The 11,714-nt window shown below is 39.3% G+C and overlaps 1 non-coding gene across 1 annotated transcript; it reads left to right on the top strand.

Annotated features, from left to right (window-relative positions):
- The first annotated feature begins 2,890 nt into the window (after positions 1-2,890).
- trnar-ucu (transfer RNA arginine (anticodon UCU)) lies at positions 2,891-2,983 on the top strand. Its single transcript has 2 exons — positions 2,891-2,927; positions 2,948-2,983. It is a non-coding gene; the product is annotated as a tRNA-Arg (tRNA).
- The last annotated feature ends 8,731 nt before the right edge of the window (positions 2,984-11,714 follow it).

Genomic DNA, 11,714 nt, shown 5'->3' with positions numbered 1-11,714 from the left:
ACTGCAAGAAGTAGAATCAATTTCCCATCGAATGGTGGTGTTGTCTGAGGTACGCGATGTGAACGTGTGCAGAGAATCCCACAATCTCTTCAAAACTTGGACAAAGTATTTCTGATGGAGAGCTGTGCGCAAAGATTGAATAAGCTTTGCTCCTGCCGATGATTCTGCGTGAAAAAGCACAGCATTCAAGTTTCACAGACAAATGCACCATGCCTACTGTAGCGGCAAGGCTTATTAATAAGAAAGAATTAAGTGTTCTGAGCCTTCCCAAATGAGGCCCCATTTCTCTGTTCATCTCTGTGGTGCAGCCACAGAGAAACTATTCATGCAGGCTGATTTAAGGTTCCTGATAAGGACAGCTCCCAAAGGGGGATGCACTTAGCTAAGCCTGGCTATCATGATCAATGGTCATCCATTGGTGCCTATCTGTCTAGGGAGTGCCAGTTGGACATCTGGACTGCATTCCTAAGTGTCAGGAGTAAGTGACTCATATCTCACCTTGATCAACCAATCAGGGGCTGGTAGGGCCGAGTAACCCACGTGGGACTCTGATGCCCATGGAACTTTCAGCCAATCAACAAGCTCCTCCAAGTTCCTCCAGGTAAAAACAGGCAACACAGAGATTTAGGGAGATTCAGTGAGATTCAGTAAGATTCTGGAGAGGATTCTGTGGACTGTTCTAAAGGGAATTCAAAGGAGAATTCCAGGGCAGGACGGCCCAGGAGCAGAAGGCTCCCAAGGGCAGGACATTCTCGCAGCGTGCCTCCTGACCATCCTGAGACTCAGCCCGGACAACCACGGAACGGCCAGTGTGTCCGAGTGCCAGAACTTTCCTTTGTTCTAAGAGTCTAGAGTGGAGGTTGCCAGAGAGTAACCAGCAGCAGGCCTCGTGAACAGGTCGGAACTGTGGACAGCTGAATCACTATTCAGAACTAGCTCTTCATCAGGAACGAACCGGTCCTCTTCCTGACTTGCTGGGACCCACAGTCATCTTTTCTCCTGTGCACAAACTTTGCTAGTTAAAGCCAACAGTGAGCATCAGCAGTGCACCGTCACAAGCCGCACAGCACAGCCTGGCAGCGAGCCAGAGAGCGCGGATTGGACAGCAACAGCCTGCAACTGTTTCTTTGTGCCCGCAGGAGATCTGAATCCCCAGAAATTGGATGAGTATTCAACTTCACTGCATTACAGCTCGAGAATTCAATTGTTATCCAAACCAGTTGATATCAATTTAATTCCTAAGAGTTATGTACTTGTTTTGAGTATCTAATGTAGAAGTTGTAACCAAGTTCACTTTACGAAACGGTCTTAATGAATGATATACTGAACGTATGTCCTCTTGATATGTGTAACACTTTGTAACTGATTGAATATATATCTTTTGTATTCTGATAACCCTCTCGATAAGATCTGTTAGGTTTACATGCATATTCTACGTATTAATAAATGTATACTCGTGTATTAGCACCTGTGTGTGTGCGTTGTTTGAGTTATGTCGCATGGTTGGACTCTAAAGCCATCAAAAGAATCAACTTTGTGATTTACTGCTACAATTAATAATTGTCTCAGTAAATGCCCAAACCCTACAGAACTGGTGCCTTCAGAGAGCCACTACAGTTACATATTTGGCGTCCCTGAACGGCCGGTTTTTCTTACACTACAGAACCAATTTTAAAAACAATTGCGGCACACTACGATTCACACTGACTCAAAAGTGATCACGGCAGATGTTGTTCCCTGCATAATGCTGAAGCGACCAAAGAGCATTGCTGTTGGGAACACAAAATGAGGCTTTTTTATGCCTTGATGTTAAGCTGACAAAGACTATCTTGAAACACCTAGTTCAGTCTCTCGACAGACTGCCAAGCAAAGCTTTTACCCATTGACGTCGCAATAGAAGGAAGGTCTTAACCCACCAACACTTAGCAGCGGCAAGATTCAAACCTAACCCATTGAAGAAAATGGAGCACAAACCCAGCACTTAGACCACCCAGCCACACTCCTTACACCTTACTCTTTTGGAGAAAGTCGGGTGGGTTCAGCTCTTGTTGTGCGACGCGTGGAAATGACTGCATCTTCGTTTTCCGAGATGTTTCCTATCACATCTTTGTCAGCTCTGAATATAGTGCTTCTTTGGAGCAGGCTTCAGACCTTTTATTTTATTTATAAAGGAGGGCCATTCAGAAACATGTAATTCCTGTTTTAGAAATGCTTTGGGCGGTGTGTTTTATATAATGCACAAACAGTATTCTGATTGTATACTGTAGACCTGTGTAGCAATCATACTGGACGTTACTGGGATTCTGAAATGTTTCTTGAAAAGGTATTCAGGGCTGCTTGAATCTATAATAAAAAAGTGACCCGAAACTTCCAACCTTCCAATCACTGATGTCGCTCTCCCTAAACCTGTACGGGATGTTTTGCTGATGTGCAATGTGCCTTTACTCCTGTATTAAAAACGACCTCTGTTGTTGGGCGGAGTTGAAGGAGAACTATCTGCACAGAAAAAGTACGTAACGATAAAATATTTCTGCGCGTGAAACACATCAATCGTTCAGCATTTCTAAAATGTTTAATTGAATTGACAAAGAAATCCTCTCCTTAAACTTCGAAAACGATTATCTGTTGAGCCAGCAGGCGTAACACTGCAGTTGCCCGTTTCTCACAGGTGTTTGAAGTTGTGGATAACATTTAGCAGGTTTGGCACCATGGCTTAGCTGGTTAAGCCGCCTCACTAAAAACCAGGAGACCCTGGGTGTGAATCCCAGTGGTATCTATTCGTAGACAACAGGCCACTCATTGTCAATATTTATGGAGCTTAATTTAAAGACAACGGGAGAAGCATGAGTTACAGCTTTCTGTAGCTGTTTTATATAGCGATGTATTGGTTGGCTCTGTGGCGCAATGGCGAGCGCATTGGACTTCTAGGCTTTGATAGAATGAAGTCATTCAAAGGTTGTGGGTTCGAGTCCCACCAGAGTCATGTGTCATTTTGATTCAACCTTTCAAAATCCTCTAGGGATTAGTGTTGATCAAGTCAAATAAAGGACTTCTTAAGAGTCCACAGTTGAAAATGAACGAGCAGCCGCAAGAAAGAAATTAGCACTGGACTGTGATCACATTACTCCTGTCCTGGACTCCTTGCACTGGCTTCCTGTCAACTTCAAAATCCTCATGCTCACCTATAAGGCTCTCCATGGCTTGACACCACAGTACCTGTCTGGGTTATCGCCCTACTCCCCACCTCACAACCTTGCTCTTCTAATTCTGGTCTCCTATCTGTCCCCCAGTCCATCTACACTCTATGGGTGACAGGGCCTTCTCCTGTTTTGCACCAAAGCTCTGGATCTTTATTCCCAAGGATATCAGAGAGTCACCTTCTCTAAACTCCTTCAAATCCAGACTCAAAACCCTCTTCTTTAGAAGAGCCTTTAATGAACTATTCTTTACCCCTCTGTTCCTACTGTATTTAATACCACCATCTATTGTCTCCTCTAACTGTGTATTCTCATCCTGCTTATCTTGTGTATTTTTTAACTTTATTGGTTTCATTCTGTAAAGCACTTTGAAAAGCCACCTTTAAAGGCACTATATAATGTATAGATTATTATTATTAATAATAATAATGAACAGCGCATTTAACACTGAGCACATGCGGTCCAAAAGGATTGCAAAGGTTGGGAATTAGCCTTTCACTCGTGTTGTTGAAGACCGTATCCTGGCTTTGTTGCAGGAAATGTCTGGATGCCATCACCGGATCAAGGAGAGGATCAGGGTTTTGGGAAGTCTTTTTGATGCCTGACACTGTGTGTTTCCTGGTTGTAACGGGTGTCATTCTGGACCTAAACAACAGAGAACACCGTTGAAAAAGCTGAACTGCCTAGCGGACACTTTGTCGCCTTCTTCTGACCTGTATTTAATGCGATTCTCTGAAATCTTGGCACGTTATATCTGTGCTACCTTTATGGAGGGCACACTCATAAGAATCATAGATTCGATCACAAGCATCTAAAAATGAGCCTGAGAAAATGACATCACGCTATGAGGCTGAATGGCACAAATTCTCCTGTTACTTCTGCAGCAAATGTGTGTTTTTTGCTTAACACTGAGATAGTTGGAGATATTTGGCAGCAGTCCAACTCACACCCCCAAAGAGACTAGAGCTTTAATCCACCTCTAAATTAAAAACTAGGTGACTTGTAATGGCTGGTAGGAGAGGAAAGGTATAAATGCTTCTTTTTTGGACAAAGTCTTTATCTTTTTTTTCACCAGTTGTTTTGATCAAATTATTGTAACGCAGTACCATATTAAGGTATAATATGTACATGAACGTCATGTCTGAGTCGATGATGGCAGCTGAGTATCGCTGGAGGACAGTTCATCATGAGTGGGTAAGCCTGCATAATGAGGGAGACGAGATCGGCCTCTCTGACGCAGTGTCCAGTGACACTAACCTTCTGTCCTACTGTTCTCTGCTAATGTAGATGGTGAATGTTTATTTAGGTGAATGTAAGGTTTCATTCTTGTAAAATATTTCCGAGCACTTTTTTTGTTGCTGAAAATTAATCCTGTGCATTTGAATGAATTCCGATATTGTCACCTAATTCCATACATTGTTTCATCAAACTAGAACATTTAGAGGAGGTCAATTGCATTTATGAATTGCATAGTGATAGTATTTCTTTCCATTTAAATACTTCAGTCAAAAATGTAGAGAAGGTGCTCCTGTTTTCACCATTATAAGAACTGTGATGCACCAGTAATATTTACTCTCATAAAAGTATTGTAATTGTATTGTTCTGTTCTGTAACAATCTTGAGTGACACAAACCTTCTGTTTTACTGCACTACACTTCTCCAGAGGCCAGTTCAGCACACAAGGATCCTCAGTCAAACAAACACTGCAGTCGCTTGATAAACGCTATTTCTCATCGTTTCTCTTAGTGTCGGTGCTACTATTGTTTGCAAAGGAGGCGACTTGACAATGAAATCTTAAAGAGAGTCTTCATGAAGGTGTGTGTCGGCAAGCTCTCCACCTGGCAATTGACTGGGCTTGTGAAGAAATCAATCTCATTCAACAACCATACAAATTGCACAGCTTAAGGCACATGAAGCGAAATCTGTGAGCTGATTGACACAAAACAATGTCACTTCACATTATCTGCAAAGTTGTTTTGCTTGTCTGACCACCTCTTCCTACTTTACAGTGAGCACATATATTTCAGTTTCTTTCCCCCATGTGGAGATGTATCCACTGCCAAAACTGCTGTCTGATTATTTAAATTATCTGTAAAACTGTTACATGACTTCATCTAATTGTAAATTTATAAGACGGTCTGTGAGACATTTGTGAGAGTAGCTGAATCCCAGGGCTGGTATGGAATCACACAGACAGGTCTTCTGTGTGATCTGAGTCCCACTGCTCAGAGCTACAGACTGGTCAAATGGTCACTATTGTAGACACGACCATCGGACCATCGGCTACAAATAATCAATATACCGATCATAGTGTCACTACTGGTGTTTATTACATAAATACTGTATATAAATAATAAGATAATTCCACACTCATAAAACATTTATAAACATTTTGGGAGGCTGACATACAGTAAAGAAAGTAATACTGAAGGGCTGGAAGTCCTGGAAAGCGTTAATAGATCCTTCTTGCTTTCGACCTGGAACAGAGCCCACAACTGCCAGATCAGTGACCCCTGAGCCCAGTTCACAGAGAGGAGAACCAGGAGCTCTTCTATGTCTCTAAGAGGGCTGGGAGGAAAGATAAAAGGGGGAAATGTCTGATATTGTTCATGTAGCAGCACTGATTGTCTGAATATCTTCTGGTTCTGGATTGTGAGGATAGAGAGCAGTACGGAGTTGAGATCCTGTCTGAGTGTGAGTCTGAGCTGTGAATCTGACTGAGAAGAGAATAATGATTTTTTATTCTGCCTGAGAATTTTCTTCTTTTCCAAGTGGTGTTACATCCCCTTCAGATACTCTGCACAGACTGCCAGAGAGAAGAGGAGAGAGAGATGGACAGATAAGAGCACACACAGCAAGAGACACCGACATCTTGATTTACTTTGAAGCAAGTGTTAATTTCTTTTCTGGAACAAGTTGTTTCTGAACTTCAAGAAATTCATACAACTTCTGAAAGATAAAATACAAATCTTGCTTCTCAGGACAGAAGAAATGCTTCCAAAAAATGCCAGTGATTTTTTACGAAAAGTGGAGAAAAACAACAGCAGTGCAACTCCGTCGGCTTGATTTAGCTTAATACAAGTATTCACTTCCTTTTCTGTAGATTACAGCCTGCGAAAGATGAAATGAAGTTCTTGGTTACTCTTGGTCAGTGCAGAAGAAATACTGCCAGCTGGTAGGAAAATGACAGTATTTTATTTTCTTTAACTACAAACATGTGAGTTGTGAAAAGCAACGGGAATGTGTCCCTGTGCAGCTGTTAAACAAAGGGCTGGTGGGTCAAACGTACTCAGGGACGTGCTTCAGATTGTGATGATGTAAACAAAATCTCCGCTAAAAATTGAAGGGATTTCTTCACAAACCCTCTTGAATGTGGCAGGAAATCTTCGTGTTTTACTCGTGTGCAACTACAACAAGTAAACAAATAAGTACCTAAGTCAATGTCCAAGAAAACCATCTGGAATTTTTCTTTAACTGGCTGTTGGGAGAATTCATTTATACACCAGTTGTATCCTTAGCAAAAATATTTTAAAATTAGAACACAGATTTGTTGGAGAACTTGACAATCCTTGACAATCATTATTAAATGAGCATTATACAAATGTGCGTTGATATTTTTAATATGTACCTTAATTGTAATATATATATATACATAATTGCTTTGATATGGATGTTCATTTGAAGGAATTGAGGAAACTATGAAGGATCGCAGAACAACCAAAGATACATTTGGGCATCTGCTATTGGTAAAGATGAAAGAGTACCTTAAGTGTGAAGCTTTCATACACACGAGAGAAAAAAACAGTTTTAATGCACTTCATTAAACTGATGGTATGCTTATCAATCGTGCATAAAGTGTACATAGCAGAGGATGGTTTCGATCCATCGACCTCTGGGTTATGGGCCCAGCACGCTTCCGCTGCGCTACTCTGCTGACAGCTGTTATAATGTGATTCAACACAACTGCTCTATCTTTGCTTTCTAAAAGTGCGCCCGAGATGAAAAGTCTAAACGGTAAACGCAGACGTCACTTTGAGCACTTGGTCTTTTATAGCACAAATCATCACCCGCTGCTCTACATGGGCGTGTCTTCAATATCGTTGAGAACCAAACCTTCTGCTTTCCGAGGCAACTGATTCTTTCGTCGTTAATTCCCAAATCTTCAATGAGAATCAGTGAAACGAAAATCAAACACATGTACAGATGCAGCCATTCAAAATGGGTGAGGTATTTCGCGGCATACCCCGGTGGGCGTGTCACAGTATCACGCGGTATCACGCATTTCACGTGTGTCACGTGACTAACTATCCGGCGTCGCCTTGTAAAACCGCCAGGGGGAGCTTAACCTCTCATGTACAGCATTTGAGCCTTTAATTTTGAACTGTGTATTACAGCATGTTAATCATCAGTCATTAAAATGTTGGTATATATTATGAAAGCAAGATTGCTCAGTTGGACAGAAGTACACAACCTACCTTTATCAGAAATATTTATGCATCAAAGCCTTTACTGAAGATATTACTAATAGTATTAATAATGGATGACTTTGGACAAGCTGTATACTCAAAGTATAATTTCTTTAGCACATTTGTACAAGCACTTGGAATCTGTCCAAGCCATACTTTGTCAGGCATTTTGTTTTACTTCAACGGGGCATAAAAACTTCCTTGCTTTTAACAGGGCGTTTCATAATTTCTAGCTACGAAAATGATTTAAAATGCGACACCTATCATTCAACTAGAGCTTAAAATATCACAAGGAAAAATACACACCGGTATTCCATTTCTCCCTAAACATTGTAAGCTTCGAAGTCTTTAACTAACGTGATACCGGAGTCAACAAGCATACTTTTAGAATTTGATTAAAAGGGAATATAATATGGAATCGCGTATCTAAAGAATTTAATAACGGTATGATTATATCCGTGTACTGCGGCAGGACTGTGTAAGGCTGTTTCGCCTACCCGAACATGCGAGCTGTCTTGTAGCCTACTGGTCTAGGTGCGTGACTTCCAACTGGTAGGTTGTGTGTTCGAATCCAGCTGGTGCTGGACTTTTATTTTAACAAACATTTCTTCGAAAAAATAGGTAAGCGATATTATGGACAATCAATTGACTTTTATATTTCAAAATATCGCAACATGATCGATATTTGCGATATTTTGAATATATCTTCCCTTCTGACAGTGGTTCCTGCTTCTATTGTGTGTGTGTGTGCAACAGTAAATTTTTATAGAGAAATGGAGGCGGGACAGTATGCGTTACAATATAAACATTTATATTGATTTAAATCGTGTTCTGATTTAAATCGCAAACGCGTGTTTAATTATGTGTTTTTTAATCATGATCAGGCTAATGCATTTCTACATTTTCTGTATGAACCAGCTTAGAGGTTCATACAGAAAGACAGCTTGTGTTTAAATTGAGTGTAAGGTAATTTATGCTTCTAAAGTCATGGTCAGTATTGTTGTACTGTGCTGTACTGTGTCACATTATTTTATAGCGTTTTTATTGCGTTATTAAATCCGGTGGCGCTGTGTTAGTTTCCTGACTCACATTATTTAAACTGCGACACTGATCATTCATCTCTAAATAAACTTTATTTTATATAGCATTTTAAGCGAATAGGTAATTAGATTGCTCATAAACCTAATCACTTTTTCTTCATAAACACAGCGTGATTGCTCTCTGAAAATGCTTTTCCTTTATTTTTAAAGTAGGCTCAGATTTCAACTATAGATCGTATTATTATAAACTTTCTTGGAAAAATGTATTTTATGTAAACCATGTTTGCTATTAATTCATTTAGGGCTAAAATACGTTCATTGTCTTCTAATCGAGTCGAGTTGACATTGGAAGCCTGCCACACCCGGACCGTTAACGCATTAGCACGTCAAAGCCCATTGAGCCAGTATTGGCTTTAGTATCCCCCCCTTCTCCCCTCAATTCAATTCAATTCAAGGTGTTTTATTTACATGACAGATGGGTACAAGCAGTGTTGGGTACTGTATGTATATTGTAACGCTTACGGCAGACAGGCACTGTGTAGGAGCCGACGCACCAGAGCAGCGCCTGCAATTTTTATATTTATAACTTAGTTTTTAAAATTAGTCAAGCAATACGAAGCATCTCCTTTTACTTAGTGCCTGAGCATACTGCAACGCGTGTGAAGCCCATAAACGATATTAATTTTGGAACTTAAACATACAGTATATGGCTGGTCTCGGTACTTTAAAGAAAACATACACACCAGTATTCCATTTCTCCCTAAACATTTTAAGCATCGAAGTCTTTAACTAACGCGATACCGGAGTCAACAAGCATACTTTTAGAATTTGATTAAAAGGGAATATAATATGGAATCGCGTATCTACAGAATTTAAAGACCAGACAATCGCAAACTCGTTTTCAATAAAATTATTTTATTCATTCAGCAGTTTGTGAGAGGGACATCCAGCAGGGAGAGACACACACACCGGTTTTCATTGACAACATTGTTTTTTTTTCAATTCCTCTTGTCTAACAGGAATGTTTTGTTTGTGGACAGACTGTTAGACAAGAGGAAAAGACTGCCTCCTCCTACGAAGCATTTCGTTGATCCGATCACGAATTCTTTTCCAGTCGTACGCAGCAACGGTTGAGAATCTCCGATTCACCATCGTACTAATGGTTTCCCGGAGATTGGGTTAAAAAAAAACAAAAAACATACTAACAACTGTGCCATCCTACTCCTTAGTTAATACATTTTATTATTCATAAACAGTTAACATTGTTAGCAAAATATTTTGAATTATATTTAACCCTATTTTTTCTTTAGTTTTGTATTTAACTTATTATATGATAGTCAGACTTAATGTATATTTGAACAATGAAAATATATTTTTACAAGATTTTACATTAAGCACTTAAAATTAATATGGTTAATAATAGTAAACTGTAACATGCTGTAACAAGATCGGTTACAAGAAGAAAATGCTTTCAGAGAAAATGTTTCAACCAAACTTATTCCCACACACCCCGCCCCCACTACCATTAGAATATACACAAACATTTTAGCGTTTCATTCTGAGCAGAAGACCCTCACACCTGAAGAGTGCTGGCTGTGACGAATTAAACCGGTTTTACAGGTTTCAATCACAGACCATGTGACATGGGACTCAGTAAACTACAGTAACACCGTATTTGATAACGCTTTAAAAACGCTATAAAATAATGTGACTTGGCACAGAACAAGTTTACAACACAGTACAAAGATAAATGCTGACCATGACTTTAGAAGCATAAATTGCCTTACACTCAATTTAAACACAAGCTGTCTTTAGCCCTCTAAGCTGGTTCATACAGAAATGTAGAGATCTAGGCTCAGAACACACAGCTTCATTAGCGAATACATATGCAGGACAACTAGAGAAGACGTTTTACAGAGGGTGGATTTTTAGAAACATCCCATCAGACATCCCATCATATTCACAACGTGAAATCTAGAAAATAATATTACGTAACCAAAATCCGCAATATGGAAACAACCTGTGTAATTGTTGATAGATGATGTACTCGTAACATTTTTTCAAGACGAACTACAACATTTAAAAAATGACTTGTATGTACTTGATATCTCTAATCAATCCACGGGTCCCAGCACAAAACGAAAGTAAAACGCATACCGTTTCTCGCTTCTTATTGCTCAAAAGTAATTTGACCGTATGAAATGCATAATATAAACCTAGAAACATATACGTGAGCAGTACTTAAGCACTGTAGTATCGGTGTTAAGACATACCTCTCAAATACTGTAAATCAAGTTAAAAATATCTCAAGACCGATTCTGGTCGTAATGAAACCATGCAAGGGAGTTTTTATGTCAGTTGCAGTTCTTTTGCAACATGAATATAATTATATCGTTATTAATTTCTTGAGATACGCGATTCCATATTATATTCCCTTTTAATCAAATTCTAAAAGTATGCTTGTTGACTCCGGTATCACGTTAGTTAAAGACTTCGAAGCTTACAATGTTTAGGGAGAAATGGAATACCGGTGTGTATTTTTTTCTTTAAAGTACCGAGACCAGCCATATACTGTATGTTTATGTTAAGATTTCCCTTCAGTGGTAAAATTAGATATGAATATTCAATACTTAAACGGGCACAGTTAAGACATTAAATATACATGTACATATTGTATACAGTACAGTTTGCATACGGTAATATGTTTATGTTACGCGATTAAAAAATAAATAAATAAAACTGGAAGGTCCAGCACCACCATTATGTTTATATGGTTGTTTTTGTTGGTTGGTTGTTATTATGGTTATTAATAATTCGATCTATAGTTGTAATCTGAGCCTAAATAAAAAGAAAAAGCAAGTGATTAGGTTTATGAGCAATCTAATTACTTATTCGTTTAAAACGCTATATAAAATAAAGTTTATTATTAATTTGCTGGACAGAGCGGTGAACATTATTATGCATAAGACAAAGATAACGATCCTGATCAGTTTAGAAATCTGTGTACGCTG

The sequence above is a fragment of the Lepisosteus platostomus genome, chromosome 5, assembly GCF_059453375.1.
Source record: "Lepisosteus platostomus isolate fLepPlt1 chromosome 5, fLepPlt1.hap1, whole genome shotgun sequence".
Taxonomy (NCBI): domain Eukaryota; kingdom Metazoa; phylum Chordata; class Actinopteri; order Semionotiformes; family Lepisosteidae; genus Lepisosteus; species Lepisosteus platostomus.
Note: the sequence above shows the minus strand (reverse complement) of the source record. Positions and strands in the feature narration are given on the sequence as shown.